This window comes from Mercenaria mercenaria, chromosome 2 (genome assembly GCF_021730395.1).
Source record: "Mercenaria mercenaria strain notata chromosome 2, MADL_Memer_1, whole genome shotgun sequence".
Taxonomy (NCBI): domain Eukaryota; kingdom Metazoa; phylum Mollusca; class Bivalvia; order Venerida; family Veneridae; genus Mercenaria; species Mercenaria mercenaria.
The window spans coordinates 55,793,479-55,815,247 of NC_069362.1; positions in this window are offsets into that span (position 1 = coordinate 55,793,479).

The window sequence follows — 21,769 nt, forward strand, 5'->3', positions numbered from 1 at the left end:
AAATTCACATTTTCACCTTGGGACGCACCTAGCTCAAAAAGAATTGATAATGATAAATTGCATGTGTCTTTATCATGATATTATGAACTTACGCACCTCTATTTTTCGTCTGCTCGCCCCTATTTTCGAGTTATAGGCCCCTGAAATAGTCAAAAATGCACATTTTACCTTGTGACCGCCTAGCTCAAAACATATTTGATATAGATTATGAAACCTTGCATGTAGTCTTAATCATGATATAAACTTGTGCACCTCCTATTCTTATCTGGCTTGCCCCCCCTATTTTCGAGTTATGGCCCCTGAAATAGTCACAAATGCACATTTTCACCTTGGGACGCACCTAGCTCAAAAAGAATTTGATATAAATTGATTAAACCTTGCATGAGTCTTTATCATGATAATATTATGAACTTGCGCACCTCCTATTTTTCGTCTGGCTCCGCCCCCTATTTTCTGAGTTATGGCCCCTGAAATAGTCAAAAATTCACATTTTCACCTTGTGACGCGCCTAGCTCAAAACATATTTGATATAAATTGATGAAACCTTGCATTAGTCTTTATCATGATATAAACTTGTGCACCTCCTATTTTTTGTCTGGCTTTGCCCCCTATTTTCAGAGTTATGGCCCCTGAAATAGTCCACAATGCACATTTTCACCTTGTGACACACCTAGCTCAAAAAGTATTTGAAGTAGATTCATGAAACTTTGCATGAGTCTTAATCATGATATGAACTTGTGCACCTTCTATTTTTCATTTTGGCTCCTTCTTTTCAGAGTTATGGCCCCTGAAATAGTAAAAATGTACATTTTCACCTTGTGATGCACCTAGCTCAAGAAGTATTTAAAATAAATGGTTGAAAACTTACATAAGTCTTTATCATGATATAAACTTGCACACCTCTTATTTTTTGGCTGGCTCCACTCCCGATTTTTAAAGTTATGGCTCCTGATACAGTAAAAAATGCACATTTTCACCTAATTATGTGCCTAGCTCAAAAAGTATTTGATGTAAATTCATGAAACCTTGCTTGAGTCTTTATCATGATGTGTCCTTGCACACTTGGCATTCTTCCTGAGAATCTTGGCATATATTACAGAGTTATCCTGAAATAGGCAAAATAGTGGATTTTTTTGTTTGTGATGCTCATAGCTCAAAATGTATATGGCCTAGAATAATGAATCCTTTTCACAGAATGTTTGTTGAGGCTATACCCCATTAAGACTGCAAACATTTGAATTATTTCCCCTTATTTGTGACAAATGTACCAGTGGGGTGGGGGGCGGGGTGCAAACTCTGTGTCCTACAGACACATTCTAGTTTAATTATAAATTCAATATGATTTGTTAATCTACAAGAAAAAAGATTTCTGTAGCTACTTTAGAGGCATTATGCAGCCATTCAGTAAAAAGATGAAAATGAAATTTTAGTTCCATTTTAAATGCAGTATAATCAGTAGGCTAAATGGTACTTTCACTTTGAAAAAACAGTGTATGATTTCCAGTCTGCACACTTAACTGTCTTAAAACTCATAAAGTTTTTAAGATGTACATGCAACAAAATAAGCTAGGTTTAAAAAGTGAAAGCGAGCATTTGAATCTGCAATTATAAGAAGTGGATTCAGGCGTAATCAAGTCAGGACATATATGGCCCATAAAGTGCACCTCTGTGCAAAGGTATACATTTGTAACCAACTATATCCACACTGGCCATAGCTTTCGTTGAAGCGGTGGTTCCAACGCCGCGGCAGTGGAGGATTCGTCACAGAAGCGGTGGAGAAATATGACCGACTGACTATATTTACGCTCTCATCGGTACTTTTTCAAACGAGTGTTTCACGTTTGACTGAAAACAACCAGTGAGACAGGAGCCCACATGTGTATTCTTCAAGCCACAGACACTTGTTCAGTGCAATTCTTTGTCAGTAATGTAAACACTTTTGTACAGTTTGACGAGGGACTGCCGTTTTTGTAGAATTTCTATCAGAAATGGTAAAATCTTGTACAAAACGACCCCTGAGCACGTTTGCATTAAAATGTCTGACACTGTCAAGCAAAAGCTTTTTCTCCGTAATCGGTGATTTTTCATTGCAAGCATACAAAATGATCGACCAAAAATCATTCCAACGCAGTGTGCGGTGGGTACAGTTGCAACGCATTACGGTGGATCTTGTTTCTTTAATGTTCGCTATTGACTTTAAATTAGAGTAAACAGCATTTTCCAAGAATTTTGATTGGGTAAGACATTAGATAGCAACAGAAACTGAAAGTTTAGAATAAATATGACATTGATTTGCACATCCGTAAATACATAATATCAAGTGACAATATTAATTTTCTGATTTGACCACATGCGACTTCTGCATCGTATGATAAACCAACTTGACTAAAGTACAATACAATTACTAATACGTAGCATACCTTAACAAAATGCTATTGAGCAGCTGTGTTACTGGAGCTAAGACTATTTACAAGTAGGCTAATATCCCTCTTCTTCAGCAATATCCTTTTATTTTTAGACGTTTACCACAGAATCTCAAAGTGTCAAGGAAAAAGTTTAGATTTTTTTCTTAGTGACAGGATGAGATTATTTGATTGCCCTTCGTCCGTCGTCCGTCAGTTGTCCGTCCGCCCGTCGTCCGTTCACAATTTCTTTTGGGCACGATAGAGACCCCATTTTGCAACAGATTTTAATCCCTGAAGGAGCCAAAATGTTCACCTTATGAACATGATAGCAGTGACATTTTACTTTTGACTTCAACCACACTTACACACAAGCCCGCCCACTTAGCTCAGTAGGTAGAGCCTTGGTCTCAGGATCGCGGGGTCGTGAGTTCTATCCTCGGGCGGGGCGCATGTTCTCCGTGACTATTTGATAAACGACATTGTGTCTGAAATCATTAGTCCTCCACCTCTGATTCATGTGGGGAAGTTGGCAGTTACTTGGAGAACAAGTTTGTACTGGTACAGAATCCAGGAACACTGGTTAGGTTAAATGCCTGCCGTTACATGACTGAAATACTGTTGAAAAACGGCGTTAAACCCAAAACAAAAAACAAAACACTTACACACAAATTAAGTCACAATAAGATCTCGGTTTCTATTGAAAACCAGCTAGATTCCTTCATATGTTCAAGAGATACTACCCCTGAAAGGGGCAAAATTTATTCTATTCAGGCCCTCTCAGCCATATAAGGTTTCATGTATGCTTGGATTTGATACAAACTTGCATATGTGTGCCCAACCACATGATCGCACTACGTCATTTGAACCCGAAAGTGAAAGTGGAAACGTAAACAAAAAATATAAACCAGGGCGTTAGTTTTTATTCAATAATTATGTTGTGTTAACATCATGTACACCATTCGAAACCTATTTGAAAGTACTACCCCCGGTACTACAATTGTCCCACCAAAACCATCTCATTTTAACGCTACTCCTGTTCAACCACATTCAGCAGTATGCGCTCAATGTGCAGATGAATTGAACAGGAAAAGCATTTAAACGAAAAGTCTTTATAATAGGTTTCGAATGATATGCATGATATAAACACTATATATAGATTTTGTTTACCTTTCTACGTTCACTTTCGAGCTCAGAATGACGTAGCGCGATCACGTGATTAGGCACACTTATCTTAATAATCTCTAGGTTAAGTTCGAAACTTTGTCATGTGGCATCAAAAACTAGGTCACCAAGTCAAATCAAAGGAAAAGCCTGTTAATGCCATATGCCATATGCCACATTCATGGCCTTATCTTCAGTAATGTTTATCTTGATGATTCTAAGGCTAAGTTAAACATTGAAAGATAAACGGAGAAACAGAGTACAAACAACTAACAACAGACAAGCAGAAAGAAATGATACAAAAAATAAAAGACAAAAACTTTATTTTTTTTTCTGAAAACTGTCACATATAACAACTGAAGAGAAATTACAGCTGGGAATATACTTAAATATGCTAAAACATGATTAAAAAATATAAAAATGACAAATGGTTGCAGCATGTGCAGTATGTTGGAGAATACTCCCTCGCCCCCACCCCAATGCGAACCCGGCTTCGATATTATGTGGCCAAAACAAAAATAAGCGACAGCAGAAACCCTGTCAGTTTGTATATTAGATAAGTTGGTTTGTTCTATGATGTAAAAGTCGCATGTGGTAAGCATTTAATCAAACAATCGATATTGTCAGTTGATATTTTGAATATAATAAGGGAAAATGAAAATGAAGAAAACCTTCATGCTTTAATATCAATAATCATAATTGAGGTGTATTTAGTACGAAAGAACATGGCGTTATTATTTGGCAGTTGATTTAGTAAAATAATTATGGTTAAAATAAAGCTTCTCGTGTGTGCATTCAACAGAACGGAAATGCAAATCAGTAGTATATTATTATCAAGATTAAGTTTCTGTTGCTGTCTGATGTCAAAGTGATTTCATGGACCTACCCCATTCAAAATCCCAGGAAAATGCTGTTTAATTAAGTTAAAAGTCCATAACGAACATTAAAGAAACAAGATCCACCGTAATGCGTTGCAGCTGTACCCACCGCACACTGCGTTGGAATCATTTTTGGTCGATTTTTTCATATGCCTGTAATGAAAATTCACCTATTACGAAGAAATAGTTTTTGCTTGACAGGGCCGTACTTACAATTTACTGCAAACGTGCTCAGGGGTCGTTTTGTACAAGATTTTACCATTTTTAATGGGAATTCTACAAAAACGTCAATCCCTCGTCAAACTGTACAGAGGTGTTTACATTAATGACAAAGAATTGCACTGAACAAGTGTTTCTGGTTGGAAGAGTACACATGTGGGCTCCTGTCTCACTAGTTGTTTTCAGTCAAATGTGAAAAGGTCATTAGAAAACGTACCGATGACAGCATAAATGTAGTCAGTCGGCCATATTTCTCCACCGCTTCTGCGACGAATCCTCCACCGCCACGGCGAAAGCTATGGCCAGTGTGATATCCCTTTGGTTACATTCTATATGTCTTTGGTTACATATTGTGACTGAACATTGGTAAACATCATTTGCAGCCATCTACATTTGTAGCCACCTATATCCCTTTGGTTACTTTGGTTACATTCTATATGTCTTTGGTTACATTCTTAACATAGAAACATAGATGTAGAAATCTTTAAAATTGAATAAAATTTGGGGAAAAAAATTGTTGTTAATTCCCTTTAAATATAATATTATGTACTATATTTCATGTAATTTAATCTTAGAACGGCGAACGTTATACTTTATGAACCTTTTCTACTGTAACGTTTGGTTTATCTCCACGGTTAGGTAATCCATGGCATTCGAGGCAACGTTTCAGCTCAAATACTGAATGCTCATTTCTATCATTTGAGCGAAACTTTGCCCATGGAATTCGGTTTCCGTCAAGTTTTTATTGTGAAAAGTTTCTCAGTAGCCGTCGTGTTTGTTGTGTGTATCAAGCAGTATACATAACATATATTGATGACATCACTGGCGACTGCATTCTAAAAATAGCTGTCAATATAAAAATAGCCGTAAATAGTCCTGATAATATTCATGCGCTTTGTTATAGCTGCACTTATTTTTGTTACTTGCCGTTTTGCACTAAAAGTGTAGTGGATTTTCATTTTCCGTCTTTAATTCCATTGAGTCGGAGTAAAGCCCCGATTCAAAAACTTAGTTCACTATGTCATTTTATATGAAAACATTGTTAATACTCTCGAGGTCACATTTTCTACTTGATCTTCTTGACACTTTGTCAAAATGTTTGTCTGTGTAAAACCTAGGTCCAGTTCAAAACTAGGTTACCTGAGCTAAAAAACTAGGTCACTGGGTCAGATCATAAAAACCCCACCTTGTTAGCACTTTTCTACTTTAGTTATTATCTATTTTGTGTTCACTAAGTGTAGATCCAGTTGAACCCTGGGTTTCCTGAGAGAAAAAACTAGGCCACTAGGTCAACTGAGTTAAAATGTTTTTAACACTGGAGGCCATATTTATGCCACCACATTTTTGTGAGGGACATATAGCATTGCTGCTGTTCATACATCTGTACTTTCGTCCGTACATCCTGAAATCTTGTGTGTCCAACTCCTCCCACACTATCAGCCTGATTTGCTTCAAACTTTCACAGATGAACAAGCTTGATGTGCAGATGACCTTAAAGGAAGGATTTTTTCTGTGACCTTTTTAGCTCACCTGAGCCAAAGGCTCGTGGTGAGCTTTTGCGACCGCTCAATGTCCGTCGTCAGTCGTGGGTCATCCATCGTCCGTCCGTCAACATTTTCTAAAAAAATCTTCTTGAAATCCACTGGGCAGAAAAACACCAAACTTCACAGGGATGATCCTTGTTCAAAGAATTTAATTCCATGCAGAACTCTAGTTGCCCTGGCAACCGAAAGGAAAATCTACTTATCCAAAACCGCAAGGCATAGAGCCTTGATATTTAGCATGTGGCATCATCTTATGGTCCTCTATCAAGATTGTTATCCCCTGCCAATGAAATCGGGAGTGGGTATTGAAATGGCATTGTCCGTCCGTCATTCTGTCCGTCCACAGCCATTTCTCAGTAACTACATGGTAGAATTTCATGAAACTTGAAATAAACATGAGCCAACATACTGCAGTGATGCCCCTCAAGTTATTTTTTTGATTGGTCAATTTCCCTTAGAGTTATTGCCCTTGATTTAATGAAAAATACACATCTGCAGCCATTTCTCAGTAACAAGTTTGTAGAATTTCATAAAACTTGAAATAAATATGAACCAACATACTTTGATGATGCCCGTTATTTTCTTTTCAATAGAATTATTGCCCTTTAATTGTTTAAAAATCCACAGATTTGTACATAACAAACCAACCAATTGGAAGAATTTCATTAAACTTCTTTCATTCTTTTCCATGAACATTTATTATAAACATGTGAAGTTGTGTACCCACACGTGGTCGCCACCTTGCCTTGGTCACACAACACACACACACAACCCTCAATATTTTTTTTTTTCATTCCTTTTTAGCTCACCTGTCACAAAAGTGACAAGTGGCTTTTCTTTTCCGCGTGTCCGTCGTCGTGCGGCGTGCGTAGCGCCGTCCGAAAACTTTTTGCTTTTGACCTTAATACTGAGGTCACATTTTCATGGATCTTTTGAAATTGTCAAATGTTCCTTGATGATATCTAGGCCCAAGTTCGAAACTGGGTCACTGGCGTCAAAAACTAGGTCATGGTCAAAATAAAAACCTTGTGACCTTCTAGAAGGCCATAATTTTCAATGGAATCTTTCATGAAAAATTGGTCAGCAATGTTATCTTTGATATATCTGGTCCAAGTTCGACAACTCTTCACGTGGGTCAAAATCTGGTCAGTAGGTCTAAAACTAGAAAACCTTGTGAACCTCACTAAGAGCCAAATATTCAAAAGATCTTATCAATGACTAAGGCAGAACGTTCACCTTGAATGATAATCTAGGTCAAGTTCGTAACTGGGTCACGTGCCATTCAAAAAACTTAGTCCATAGGAGAAACAAAATACGGGAAAACCTTGTGATTACCTCAACTTAGGCCCATATTTTTCCAATGGGTCTGTGTGAAAGTTGGTCTGTATGTTCATCTTGATGTTATCTAGGTCAAGTTCGAAACTGTGTCACGTCGTCCAAAACTAGTCAGTAGTCTAAAAATTGAAAAAACTGTACCACTACTAGAGGCCAATATTTAAATCTTCATGAAATTTGGGTCAATGTTCATTGCCTTGATTAATAATCAAGTTCGAATGGCACATGCATCAAAAACTAGTCTGTAGATGTCAAAAACTAGAAAAAACTGTGACCTCCTTTAAAGCCATATTTTTTCATGATATGTGTAAAGTTGGTTGAAAATTCACTTGATGAATACCACCAGGTCAAGTTTCGAAAACTGGTCACGTCGTGTCAAAACTAGTCAGTAATCTAAATGGAAAACCTGTGACCTCCTTAGAGTCCATATATTTCATGAAATCTTCATGAAAGTTGGTCAGAACGTTCACCTTGATGATATCTAGGTCAAGTTCGAAACTGACAAGGTGAGCTTTTGTGCTCGCGCGGTGTCCGTCGTCCGTCGTCCGTGCGTGCGTGCGTGCGTGCGTCCGTAAACTTTTGCTTGTGACCACTCTAGAGGTCACATTTTTCATGGGATCTTTATGAAAGTTGGTCAGAATGTTCACCTTGATGATATCTAGGTCAAGTTCGAAACTGGGTCACGTGCCGTCAAAAACTAGGTCAGTAGGTCTAAAAATAGAAAAACCTTGTGACCTCTCTAGAGTCCATAATTTTCAATGGATCTTCATGAAAATTGGTCAGAATGTTCATCTTGATGATATCTAGGTCAAGTTCGAAACTCGGTCACGTGCGGTCAAAATCTAGGTCAGTAGGTCTAAAAATAGAAAAACCTTGTGACCTCTCTAGAGGCCATATATTTCAAAAGATCTTCATGAAAGTTGGTCAGAACGTTCACCTTGATGATATCTAGGTCAAGTTCGAAACTGGGTCACGTGCCTTCAAAAACTAGGTCAGTAGGTCAAATAATAGAAAAACCTTGTGACCTCTCTAAAGGCCATATTTTTCATGGGATCTGTGTGAAAGTTGGTCTGAATGTTCATCTTGATGATATCTAGGTCAAGTTCGAAACTGGGTCACGTGCGGTCAAAAACTAGGTCAGTAGGTCTAAAAATAGAAAAACCTTGTGACCTCTCTAGAGGCCATATATTTCATGAAATCTTCATGAAAATTTGTCAGAATGTTCACCTTGATGATATCTAAGTCAAGTTCGAAAGTGGGTCACATGCCATCAAAAACTAGGTCAGTAGGTCAAATAATAGAAAAACCTTGTGACCTCTCTAAAGGCCATATTTTTCATGGGATCTGTGTGAAAGTTGGTCTGAATGTTCATCTTGATGATATCTAGGTCAAGTTCGAAACTGGGTCACGTGCGGTCAAAAACTAGGTCAGTAGGTCTAAAAATAGAAAAACCTTGTGACCTCTCTAGAGGCCATATATTTCATGAAATCTTCATGAAAATTTGTCAGAATGTTCACCTTGATGATATCTAAGTCAAGTTCGAAAGTGGGTCACATGCCATCAAAAACTAGGTCAGTAGGTCAAATAATAGAAAAACCTTGTGACCTAACTAGAGGCCATATTTTCCATGGGATCTGTATGAAAGTTGGTCTGAATGTTCATCTTGATAATATGTAGGTCAAGTTTGAAACTGGGTCACGTGCCGTCAAAAACTAGGTCAGTAGGTCAAATAATAGAAAAACCTTGTGACCTCTCTAAAGGCCATATTTTTCAATGGATCTTCATGAAAGTTGGTCTGAATGTTCATCTTGATGATATCTAGGTCAAATTCGAAACAGGATCTTGTGCGGTCAAAAACTAGGTCAGTAGGTCTAAAAATAGAAAAACCTTGTGACCTCTCTAGAGGCCATACTTGTGAATGGATCTCCATAAAAATTGGTCAGAATGTTCACCTTGATGATATCTAAGTCAAATTCTAAAGTGGGTCACGTGCCATCAAAAAGTAGGTCAGTAGGTCAAATAATGAAAAAACGCTGTGACCTCTCTAGAGGCCATATTTTTCATGGGATCTGTATGAAAGTTGGTCTGAATGTTTATCTTGATGATATCTAGGTCAAGTTTGAAACTGGGTCAACTGCGATCAAAAACTAGGTCAGTAGGTCTTGAAATAGAAAAACCTTGTGACCTCTCTAGAGGCCATACCCTTGAATGGATCTTCATGAAAATTGGTCAGAATGTTCACCTTGATGATATCTAGGTCAAGTTTGAAACTGGGTCACGTGCCTTAAAAAACTAGGTTAATAGGTCAAATAATAGAAATACCTTGTGACCTCTCTAGAGACCATATTTTTCAATGGATCTTCATGAAAATTGGTCAGAATTTTTATCTTTATAATATCTAGGTCAAGTTCAAAACTGGGTCACATGAGCTCAAAAACTAGGTCACTATGTCAAATAATAGAAAAAACGACGTCATACTCAAAACTGGATCATGTGGGAAGAGGTTCAGGACCATCATGGTCCTCTTGTTTTTCAAACCTTCCATGAATATTTATCAACATGCAAAGATGTATCATTCTCTCACCTCACTCCTTCACCCAGTCATGCTCACCACCCCGACCATGCACCCCCACACACACACATTTTTTTTTTTTTTTTTTTTTTTTTTTTTTAATTCTCCATCAATATTTATAATCAACATGTAAAGTTTTGTACCCTCACCCCCACAAAAAAAAGCATTCATTTTCTGTTAATTTGATTTTGACTAATGCAATTATTTGCTTCTTTGTAACATTCATAACTTTTTGCCAGATATATTTTTTGCCGTTCCTCACCACAGACCCTTTCGGCGGTGGATACCAATTCATCGAATTTGCTTGTTCAAGTTGTGCCCCTGGGGTTAAAAGAGGCCCGGCCCCGGGGGTCACAAGTTTTACATAGACTAATATAGTAAAAAACTTTAAAAATCTTCTTGTCTAAAACCACATGACCTAGGCATTTGATATTTTGTATGTAGCATTGCCTTGTGGTTATCTACCAAAATTATTCAAATTGTGGCCCTGGGGTGAAAAATGGCCTTGCACCGGGGGGTCTCATATTTTACATAAACTTATATAGGAAAAAAAAACTTTAAAAATCTTCTTTCCTGAAACTACAAGGCCTAGGCTTTTGAAATTAAGTACCGGTATGTTGCCTTCCCTAGTGTTTCTCTTCCAAAATTATCCAAATTATGTCCCCAGGGTGAAAAGAGGCCCTGCTGTGGGGGTACAAAGTTTAACATAGACTTATATAGGAAAATAATTAAAGATCTTCTTGTCTGAAAGTTCTAGGCATTTGATAATTGGTGTATAGCATTGCCTGGTGGATCTCTAACAAGTTGCTTCAAATTTATGCCCCTGGGGTAAAAAGAGGCCCAGCCCTGGGGGTCATTTGTTATAATTATGAGTTATATAAAAAAAATACTTCAAAAATTATCAGGTCATATTTCCTAGACTGTTTAATTATAATTACTTGATGACCCAAGCAATTAGGGATCACTTAACTGTGACCTTGACCTACTTTGTTTTTAGCTCACCTGAGCCAAAGGCTCATGGTGAGCTGTTGTGACCACTCAATGTCCGGCGTTCGTCGTGCGTCGTCTGTCCGTCAACATTTCCTAAAAAAATCTTCTTCTTGAAAACCACTGGACAGAATTACACCAAACTTCACAGGAATGATCCTTGCGTGGCCCCTATTCAAAATTGTTCAAAGAATTGAATTCCATGCAGAACTCTGGTTGCCATGGCAACCGAAAGGAATTGTTTTAAAAAATCTTCCTGTCCAAAACCACAGGGCCTAGGGCTTTGATATCTGGTGTGTAGCATCATCTAGTGGTCCTCTACCAAAATTGTTCAAATTATCCCCCTAGGGTCAAATATGGCCCCGCCCCGGGGGTCACATGGTTTATATAGACTTATATAAGGAAAACTTTGAAAATCTTCTTGTACAAAACCACATGGCCTAGGGCTTTGATATTTGGTATGTAGCATCATCTAGTGGTCCTCTACCAAGAGTATTCAAATTATCCCCCTAGGGTCAAATATGGCCCCGCCCCGGGGGTCACATGGTTTATATAGAGTTATATAGGGAAAAACTTTCAAACTCTTCTTGTACAAAACCACATGGCTTAGGGCTTTGATATTTGGTATGTAGCATCATCTAGTGGTCTCTACCAAGATTGTTCAAATTATCCCCCTAGGGTCAAATATGGCCCCACCCCGGGGGTCATGGTTTATATAGAGTTATATAGGGAAAACTTTCAAAATCTTCTAGTACAAAACCACATGGCCTAGGGCTTTGATATGTAGCATCATCTAGTGGTCCTCTACCAAGATTATTCAAATTATCCCCCTAGAGTCAAATATGGCTCCGCCCCGGGGGTCGCAAGTTTTACATAGATTTATATAGGAAAAAAAGTTTAAAAATCTTCTTGTCTGAAACCACAACTCTTAGACCATTCACACACAAGGATGGACGTACTGGGGACAGTAACTATCAGAACAAATCAACACCCATTACAATATTTACATATTTATTTACAGAAAATGATTATTTACAATGAATAAATGATAAATGAAAAAAAAAATCTGCTTATAAAAGAAAAGAAAATCTGAGCTCAGTATCTCTAGATATAAAGTTCTAACACTGACAGTTCCGTTTTAACGTGACATGGTACAGTTGTTTCCATTAATTTCGAACTTTAAGTAGCACAAAAATACAACATATCTTCAAAGTAAAGTCCCTTTAAACTGTGAATACGTTGACTCCATTTTGGCTCCCAATGATGGTAGGTTGCATCCCTGAGCTGACTTCAGAGGATAACAAAAATCATCGTCTTTACGGTTTACGGCACAACCATGGGACGAAAGCTCTGCACTGGAAAAATCACATCCAGGCGAGAGAAGACAAGTGAACCTCATGTATTGTACTTCCGGGTTGTGACATCATCACCAGGTAAAAGTCATCTGGCGGAAGAAGCTAAAATATATAACATTATGGTAAGCACCATAGCAAAACAGATAAGTCAGGGCATCAAGCTGCTCCTTTGGGTACACCATACCTCCGTAGGCTCCCATAAATAATACCTGCTACTTATACAAAATATATGTGCTACTAAGTTCAGACGTCACGTGATTAAAATACGTCACTTATTGCTTCCATTATTACTAAAATTAATTACTTAAAAGTCTAAAGTATGGAAAAGATATGAAAAGTTCATGATGAAAAATTACAGATACAGAAATGATAAACTGCAGCTATTATTTACAACTACAAATTAACAAAATTCAATGCAAATCAAAAGTTATACCATAGTTTGTATCAATATAATATCTAATGCCATACAACAAAACGGACATTGTATGTATATGCTATAGACTGGCACAAAATTTCAAATTACAATAATATATTACATACATGGTACTAGACTTGCCACATAGATTTAACATTACAATGCAATACAATATCAGCGTTCCATAATTAACGAAAGGTTTGACATATGTTTTTGAAAAAGAGTACTTTACAATTATCATGTTACACAAATTTCAGTACAAATTTTACAGCTTATAGAAACGAAAAAACATTTTAGATTCCTCTTTCGAAATAATTTACAAAAGTCTGAAAAATTTAATAAATTATCCTGACATACCGAAACTAGCCAAAATCACATGCCGAAAAGTAAATGTTACAGAATTCTGTAGAATGACCAAAAATTTACTAATTAAAAATCATAATTAAAAATTATACAAAAATCCAACAAATAAACTTCTTACCTCGATCGAGCATAAATTTCTACCAAGAAAATCAATTTGACATAGATTTGTCTAATGTCGAAATGTGGTGTGCGCTAGGCATATCTAGCCCAGTCTATTTGTAGGGTAATGTCCCACCAAATACTAAATTTCATGTGACTCACGGCTTATGCGTGAACTCTGACTATTTGTATTTCCACGGGAATCACGATATAGCCGGGAAATCTGACTACTTTGGCGCGTATTGAAATTGACAATTTGAGGCCCGTTATAGTGGTTTTGGGGATAAAAACATAAATTACTGAAGTTTATGAAATATCAACTTTCTTATTGCTGAACCGAATTTAATAAAATTTACATAGAAATTTAAGTTATGAAGTACAGAAAAACATTAGAGGCATTTTATGCGTAAAATCAGACATTTACCTCAATAATTAAAAAATTTACAAAAAAGATGATGCAATACCTGCATTTACACTACAGATACAATGAGGCCCGTATGTCAGTTTGTGACACATTGATATTTGGTTTGTAGCATTGTCTTATGGTCCTCAACCAAAATTGTTCAAATTGTACCCCTGGGGTGAAAAGTTATATATAGGAAAAAGCTTTAAAAATCCTCTTGTCAGAAACCATACGACCTAGGCTTTTGATATTTGGTATGATGCATTGTCTAGTAGTCCTCTACCAAAATTGTATAAATTGTGCCCCTGGGGTTAAAAGAGGCCCCGCCCTGGTGTCATTTAGTTATTATGTGAGTTATATAGGAAAAATACTTAAAAAATCATCTGATCCTATTTCCAAAACTATTTAATTATAATTACCTGATGACCCCAAGTAATATGATGTCACTTGATTGTGACCTTGACCTACTGACCTACTTTCTTGTTTTTTTTTAAGATACAGCCTTGAAATATTGATGACTTACACAGATTTGCACACAAATCGTAAAACTGAATTTCATTGACCATGAATGTGACCTACTGACTTTTTTAATATTTTATCATCAGTTTGACATTGGAAACATGTAGCTCATATTACTCAGGTGAGCGATCCAGGGTCATCATGACTCTCTTGTTTAAGATACAGCTGTGCAATTTGGATGACATATACTGTTTTGCACACCAATCTTAAAACTGTCTTTCACTGACCATGAATGGGACCTACTGACCTACTTTCTAATATTTTAGCATCAGTTTGTCATTTGAAACATGTGGCTCATATTACTCAGGTGAGCGATTCAGGGTCATCATGACCCTCTTGTTACTGCAGTTATGGCCCATTGATAGTTTTGCTATATATAGGATAAAGAGAACAATCTTGTGTGTTTAACTCCTCCCACACTATTAACTTGATTTGCTTCAAACTTTCAAAGATGATGTGCAGATGACCTTAAAGAAAGGAACTTTTGCTGTGATTATTTTTACTGCAGTCATGGCCCTTTGATAGTTTTGCTATATAGAATATAGACCTTGTGTGCCCAACTCCTCAAACACTATTGAAAGGATATGCTTTAAAGTTTCACAGGTGAAAGACATTCATGTGGAGATGACCATAAATAATGACATTTTTCTGTGGCTATTTTTTGGGAATTATGGCCTTTTCTTACTTGCACAAAATAGGCAGTAGTGAAAAATTTGGTGTGTTCAACTCCTCATACACGTTTTGCTTACCGCAGCAAAAAGTGCTTTGGGTGAGATTTTATGATCGCCAGCGTCCATCCACACTTTCCTTTAAACAACATCTCCTCTGAAACAATTTGATGGAAGTTGATAAAACGTGACTTGGGTGGTCCTCTTCCAAACTTGTTCTAATAGTTATGCTTGGTCACACATTGGGGCCATTGTGCTTAAAATAGAAAAAATCTTTAAACAACATCTCCTCTTAAACTGATGGTCCGATTTTGAAATGATTTCACACAAATAGTCCTTGTTTGATCCCCTTTCAATTTTTTCCAAATTATTCCGAATCGACAAAAAAAACCTGGCAGCCAGACAGTGTGTCTTTTTTCCCTATATGTATATAATGGACACTTTTAACAATCTTCTTGTATAAAACTGCTGGTCAAATTTTGAAATTAATTCAAGGAAATGGTCCTTGTTTGATCATCAACCAAGATTGTTCAAATTATTCTGTTCTTCAAAAAACATGGTCGCCAGGGGCATAGTCACTTTCCCTATATGTTTATAATGAAAACTTTAAAATTCTTCTTGTATGAAACTACTGGCCGAGTTTTGAAATAATTTCACACAAATGGTCCTTGTGTGATCTGCTACCAAAATTGTTCAAAGAACATCCAACAATATGCTAGGGATTTTGCCCAAATTTCAATGCCATCTCTTGACTTCAAAAGCTGATAATTTTTTAATAATCGTAAATGATATATTCCTATCAATCTGACTAAAGTACTTGATGTTCTAAACAAAGATCTGAGAATGACCCATTCACATTCATCTTCTGTATATTTTGGATTTCAAATATTGCTATTTTTATTTTTGCAAATCTATTTTTATTTGAACCAGTCAGACGACTTGTTCGAATGTGAAAGAGTAAGAAAGATTTGCAGTCAGTCCAGGGCTCGAACTCGGGACCCCTCGCTTACAGAGCAAGTGTCCTACCGACTAAGCTAACCGGCTGTCTGACATCTTACGACATAAGAATTGTAGATATCAAAAACCAAGGCTTTTTAGCTCACCTGAACCAAAGGCTCATGGCAAGCTTTTGTGACCACTCAATTAATGTCCGTCGTCCGTCCATCAACATTTTCTAAAAAAATCTTCTTCTTGAAATCCTCTGGGCAGAATTACACCAAACTTCACAGGGATGATCTTTGGGTGGTCCCCTTTTAAAATTGCTCAAAGAATTGAATTCCATGCAGAAAGGAAAAACTTTAAAAATCTTCTTTACAGTCAAAAACCGCAAGGTGTAGAGCCTTGATATTTAGCATGTGACATCATCTTATGGTCCTCTATCAAAATTATTCAAATTATGCCCCTGGGGTGAAAAGAGGCACTGCCCTGGGGATCACAAGTTTTACATAGACTTATATAGCAAACAAGAGGGCCAAGATGGCCCTAGGTCGCTCACCTAAGAAACACTCCACAACAGTGTAAAACATGTTTGACCTAGTGATTTCATGGGAACAAATATTCTGACCAATTTTCATTAAGATTGGACCAAAAATTGGTCTCTTGCGATAAAACAAGCATTTTCTTAGATATGACCTAGTTTTTGACCCTAGATGACCCATGTTCAAACTCGACCTAGATTTTATCAAGGCAATCATTCTGACCAAAATTCATGAAGATCAACTGAAAAATACAGCCTCTATCACATACAGAAGTTTTTTCTTTGATTTGACCAAGTGACCTAGTTTTTGACCTCAGATGACCCATATTCAAATTCGACCTAGATTTCATTAAGGCAATCAACCTGACCAAATTTCATAAAAATCAATTGAAAAAAAACAGTCCCTATTGCATACACAAGATTTTTCTTTAATTTGACCTAGTGACCTAGTTTTTGACCTCAGGTAACCCATATTCAAAACTGACCTAGATTTCATCAAGGCAATCACTCTGACCAAATTTCATGAAGATCAATTGAAAAATACATCCTCTATTGCATACACAATGTTTTTCTTCGATTTGACTTAGTGACCTCGTTTTTGACCCAAGATGACCCATTTTTCGACTCGGCCTAGATTTTATCAAGTTAATCATTCTGGCTAAATTTCATGAAGATCAGTTGAAAAATACAGCCTCTATTGCATACACAAGGTTTTTCTTTGATTTGACCTAGTGACCTAGTTTTTGACCCCAGATGACCCATTTTCGCACTTGGTCTAAATTTCATCAAGGTAATTATTCTGACCAAAATTCATGAAGATCAATTGAAAAATACAGCCTCTATCGCATACACAAGGTTTTTACGTGATATGACCTAGTGACCTAGTTTTTTGATCCAAGATGACCCATTTTCAAACTCGGCCTAGATTTCTTCAAGGTAATCATTCTGACAAAAATTCATGAAGATCAATTGAAAAATACCGTCTCTATCGCATACACAAGGTTTTTCTTTGATTTGACCTAGTGACCTAGTTTTTGACCCCAGATGACCCATTTTCAAACTCGGCCTAGATTTCATCAAGGAAATCATTCTGACTAAAATTCATAAAGATCAACTGAAAAATACAGCCTCTATCGCATACACAAGGTTTTTCTTTGATTTGACCTTGTGACCTAGTTTTTGACCCGAGATGACCCATTTTCGAACTCGGCCTAGATTTCATCAAGGCAATCATTCTGACCAAAATTCATGAAGATCAATTGAAAAATATAGCCTCTATCGCATACACAAGGTTTTTCTTTGATTTGACCTAGTGACCTAGTTTTTGACCCGAGATGACCCATTTTCAAACTCGGCCTAGATTTCTTCAAGGTAATCATTCTGACCAAAATTCATGAAGATCAATTGAAAAATACAGCCTCTATCGCATACACAACGTTTTTCTTTGATTTGACCTAGTGACCTAGTTTTTGACCCCAGATGACCCATTTTCAAACTCGGCCTAGATTTCATCAAGGAAATCATTCTGACCAAAATTCATGAAGATCAACTGAAAAATACAGCCTCTATCGCATACACAAGGTTTTTCTTTGATTTGACCTAGTGACCTAGTTTTTGACCCGAGATGACCCATTTTCAAACTCGGCCTAGATTTCATCAAGGCAATCATTCTGACCAAAATTCATGAAGATCAATTGAAAAATACAGCCTCTATCGCATACACAAGGTTTTTCTTTGATTTGACCTAGTGACCCATTTTCAAACTCGGCCTAGATTTCATCAAGGTTATCATTCTGATCAATATTCATGAAGAAGAATTGAAAAATACAGCCTCTATCGCATACACAAGGTTTTTCTTTGATTTGACCTAGTGACCTAGTTTTTGACCCGAGATGACCCATTTTCAAACTCGGCCTAGATTTCATCAAGGAAATCATTCTGACCAAAATTCATGAAGATCAATTGAAAAATACAGCCTCTATCGCATACACAAGGTTTTTCTTTGATTTGACCTAGTGACCTAGTTTTTGACCTGAGATGACCCATTTTCGAACTCGGCCTAGATTTCATCAAGGTTATCATTCTGACCAATATTCATGAAGATTAATTGAAAAATACAGCCTCTATCGCATACACAAGCTAAATGACGACAGACGACGGACGACGGACGCTGGACATCGAGCGATCAGAAAAACTCACCTGAGCATTGCTCAGGTGAGCTAAAAAGATAGAAAAAAATACTTCAGAAATTATCAGGTCATATTTCATTGACTGATTAATTATAATTACCTGATGAACCAAGCGATTGACTGTGACCTTGACCTACTGACCTACTTGCTTGTTTTTTAAGATACAGCCTTGAAATTTGGATGACATGTACAGTTTTGCACACCAATCTTAAAACTGTCTGTCAGTGACCATGAATGTGACCTACTTTCAAATATTTTAGCATCAGTTTGTCATTTGAAACATGTGGCTCATATTACTCAGGTGAGCGATTCAGGGTCATCATGACCCTCTTGTTTAAGATACAGCCTTGAAATATGGATGACATGTACAGTTTTGCACACTGATCTTAAAACTGACCTATAAGTGACCATGATTATGACCGTCTGACCTACTTTCTAATATTTTAGCATCAGTTTGCCATTTTAAACATGTGGCTCATATTACTCAGATGAGCGATTCAGGGTCATCGTGACCCTCGTGTTTTAGCTCACTTGAGCTAAAGGCTCATGGTGAGCTTTTGTGACGGCTCAGTGTTCGTCGTATGACGTGTGTCGAGGGTCGTCCGTCCCTCAACATTTTCTAAAAAATCTTGAAAACCACTGGGCAGAATTACACCAAACTTCACAGGAATGATCCTTATTTGGCCCCCTTTCAAAATTGTTCAAAGAATTTAATTCCATACAGAACTCTGGTTGCCATGGCAACCAAAAGGGAAAACTTAAAAATCTTCTTATCCAAAACTGCAAGGCATAGAGCCTTTATATTTGGCATGAGACATCATCTAATGGTTCTCTATGAAGATTGTTCAAGTTGTGTCCCTTGGGTGAAAAGAGACCCTACCCCGGGGGTCACAAGTTTTACATAGACTTATATAGGAAAAAAACTTTAAAAATCTTCTTGTCTAAAACCACAAGACCTAGACCTTTGATATTTGGTACGTAGCATTTCCTTGTGGTCCTCTAAATTATAAACCTGGGGTGAAAAGAGGCCCTGCCCAGGGGTCTCAAGTTTTATTTAGAATTATATAAGAAAAAACTTTTAAAAAATCTTTTTGGCTGAAACTGCAGGGTCTATGCTTTGAATATTTGATATGTTGCATTGCCTTGTGGTCAGGTCATCTACCAGATTTTTTTTCAAATAATGCCCCTGGGGTGGAAAGAGGTCCCAAATTTAACATAGACTTATATAGGGAAAACAGTATAAAAATCTTCTTGTCTGAAAGTTCAAAGCCTAGGCTTTTTTTATATTTGTTATGTGTCATTGCCTTGTGGATCTCTAACAAGATTATTCAGATTATGCCCCTGGGGTGAAAATAGGCCCGTCCCTGGGGGTCACTTGTTATATGAGTTATATATAGGAATAAATTCTTCAAAAATTATCAGATCATATTTCCTAGACTGTTGAATTATAATTACCTGATGACCCCTAGCGATTAGGGGTCACTTGACTTTGACCTACTGACACACTTTCTTGTTTTTTTTAAGATACAGCCTTGAAATTTGGATGACATGTACAGTTCTGCATACCGATCTTAAAACTGGCTTTCATTGACCATGAATTTGCCCTACTGACCTACTATCTAATATCTTAGCATCAGTTTTCCATTAAAAACGTGGCTCATATAACTCAGGTGAGCAATTCAGGGTCATCATGACCCTCTTGTTTAAGCTTGCAGAATGTTGTAAGTTAGCTTTTGATTGGCTAGCGGAAGGGTCGTCAGAACAAGGCTATCAATAGCTCGTGTTCAGATCCTAAGCATAGCGTTATAGGAGATGTACTAAGTCAGATTGATATTCCTATCAAACTTTCACAAAAAAAAATATTTTATATTCCTTTTCTTGAAATTCGAACAGTTTTTGGCTTAAGGGTCATATTTTTTGAAAAATATGAAATGTGTATTTTTAGTGAAATAAGCCCATGAACTTCAGATATGTTTATAAATAAGTGTTTTAGATTAATAAATAAACATTTACAATGCAGATTATCCATTTAATTAACATTTTTCGAAGTAACTTAAAAGCAAAAACTTAAACTTTTAACACACATCTGCACTTCAGTTTTTCACACCTGAGCGCCCATGATAACTTATGTGACGATCATAGCCTATTGTCTGTTCTCTTAACATCTATTGTTATACTGTATTGACACATGCATGTATAAAACTGACTGGGTATTATAGAAAGGGTTATATATTGAATACATGCAGTGGTGTAGCTGGCCTCAAAATGTTTGACATATATTGGCGTAGCTGGCCTTTTTCCGTTGTAGCGGAGGGGTGTAGGGGACTGCCTAGGCCACTGTGGGTCCAAGGATGCCTGGGTTTAATCATTTAATGACACATTTGGTCACGTTCTACATTCATCATTTGCTCTTTTCAAGGTCCGTTAATACTGCATTTTTGGTGTGCTTAGGTTTTCAGATGGCACGCTCAACTAGTTCGTCCTCCTAATTTGTTCAAATGTTTGACCCCTTGGTAGTGGCAATTAAAATGCCTTTAAATGACCTTCCCATGAACCACTGGATAGATCTTCATCAGTCTTTGTCTGGAGCATGATTCTTCCTAAAATTGTCCACACTGAGGCAAACTGAAGCCATTGCCTCGGTTAAAATTTGAGGAGCCAAAAAATATCACACTGATGAAAAATTCAGTTATAAAAGTTCAAAAAAGTATATTAATATCACTAGAATATATCAGAATCAGGTGAGGCAGAAATCCTAGCAGTCATATCGATAGCCTTGCCATGCCCGGACCAAGGGCCGGGCCGAGGAGGCCAATGCCCCCCCCCCCCCACCACCACCACCACCACCAAGTTGGCTGAGAAGTGACCTATACTTATCAAAGTTGCACCCAATTATTTATGATTATTATCAAATTTAAACCCAAAAACGCATCAGAGGCCACTAATTCATACTGATATTAAAAACATTTCCAGGGTAAGAACCCCCTGACCCAACTAAAATGAGGCATACTTTAAAATTTACATTAAAAATGCACCAGAGGCCAACATTTGATACTTGTATTTCAAAATTTTCCAAGGAAGAGCCCCCTGACCACACTAAAATGAAGGACTTCCCCCTACAGTACCTCAAAATTTAGACCAAAAAATGCGCCATGGGCCATCATTTCGCATCTGTATTTC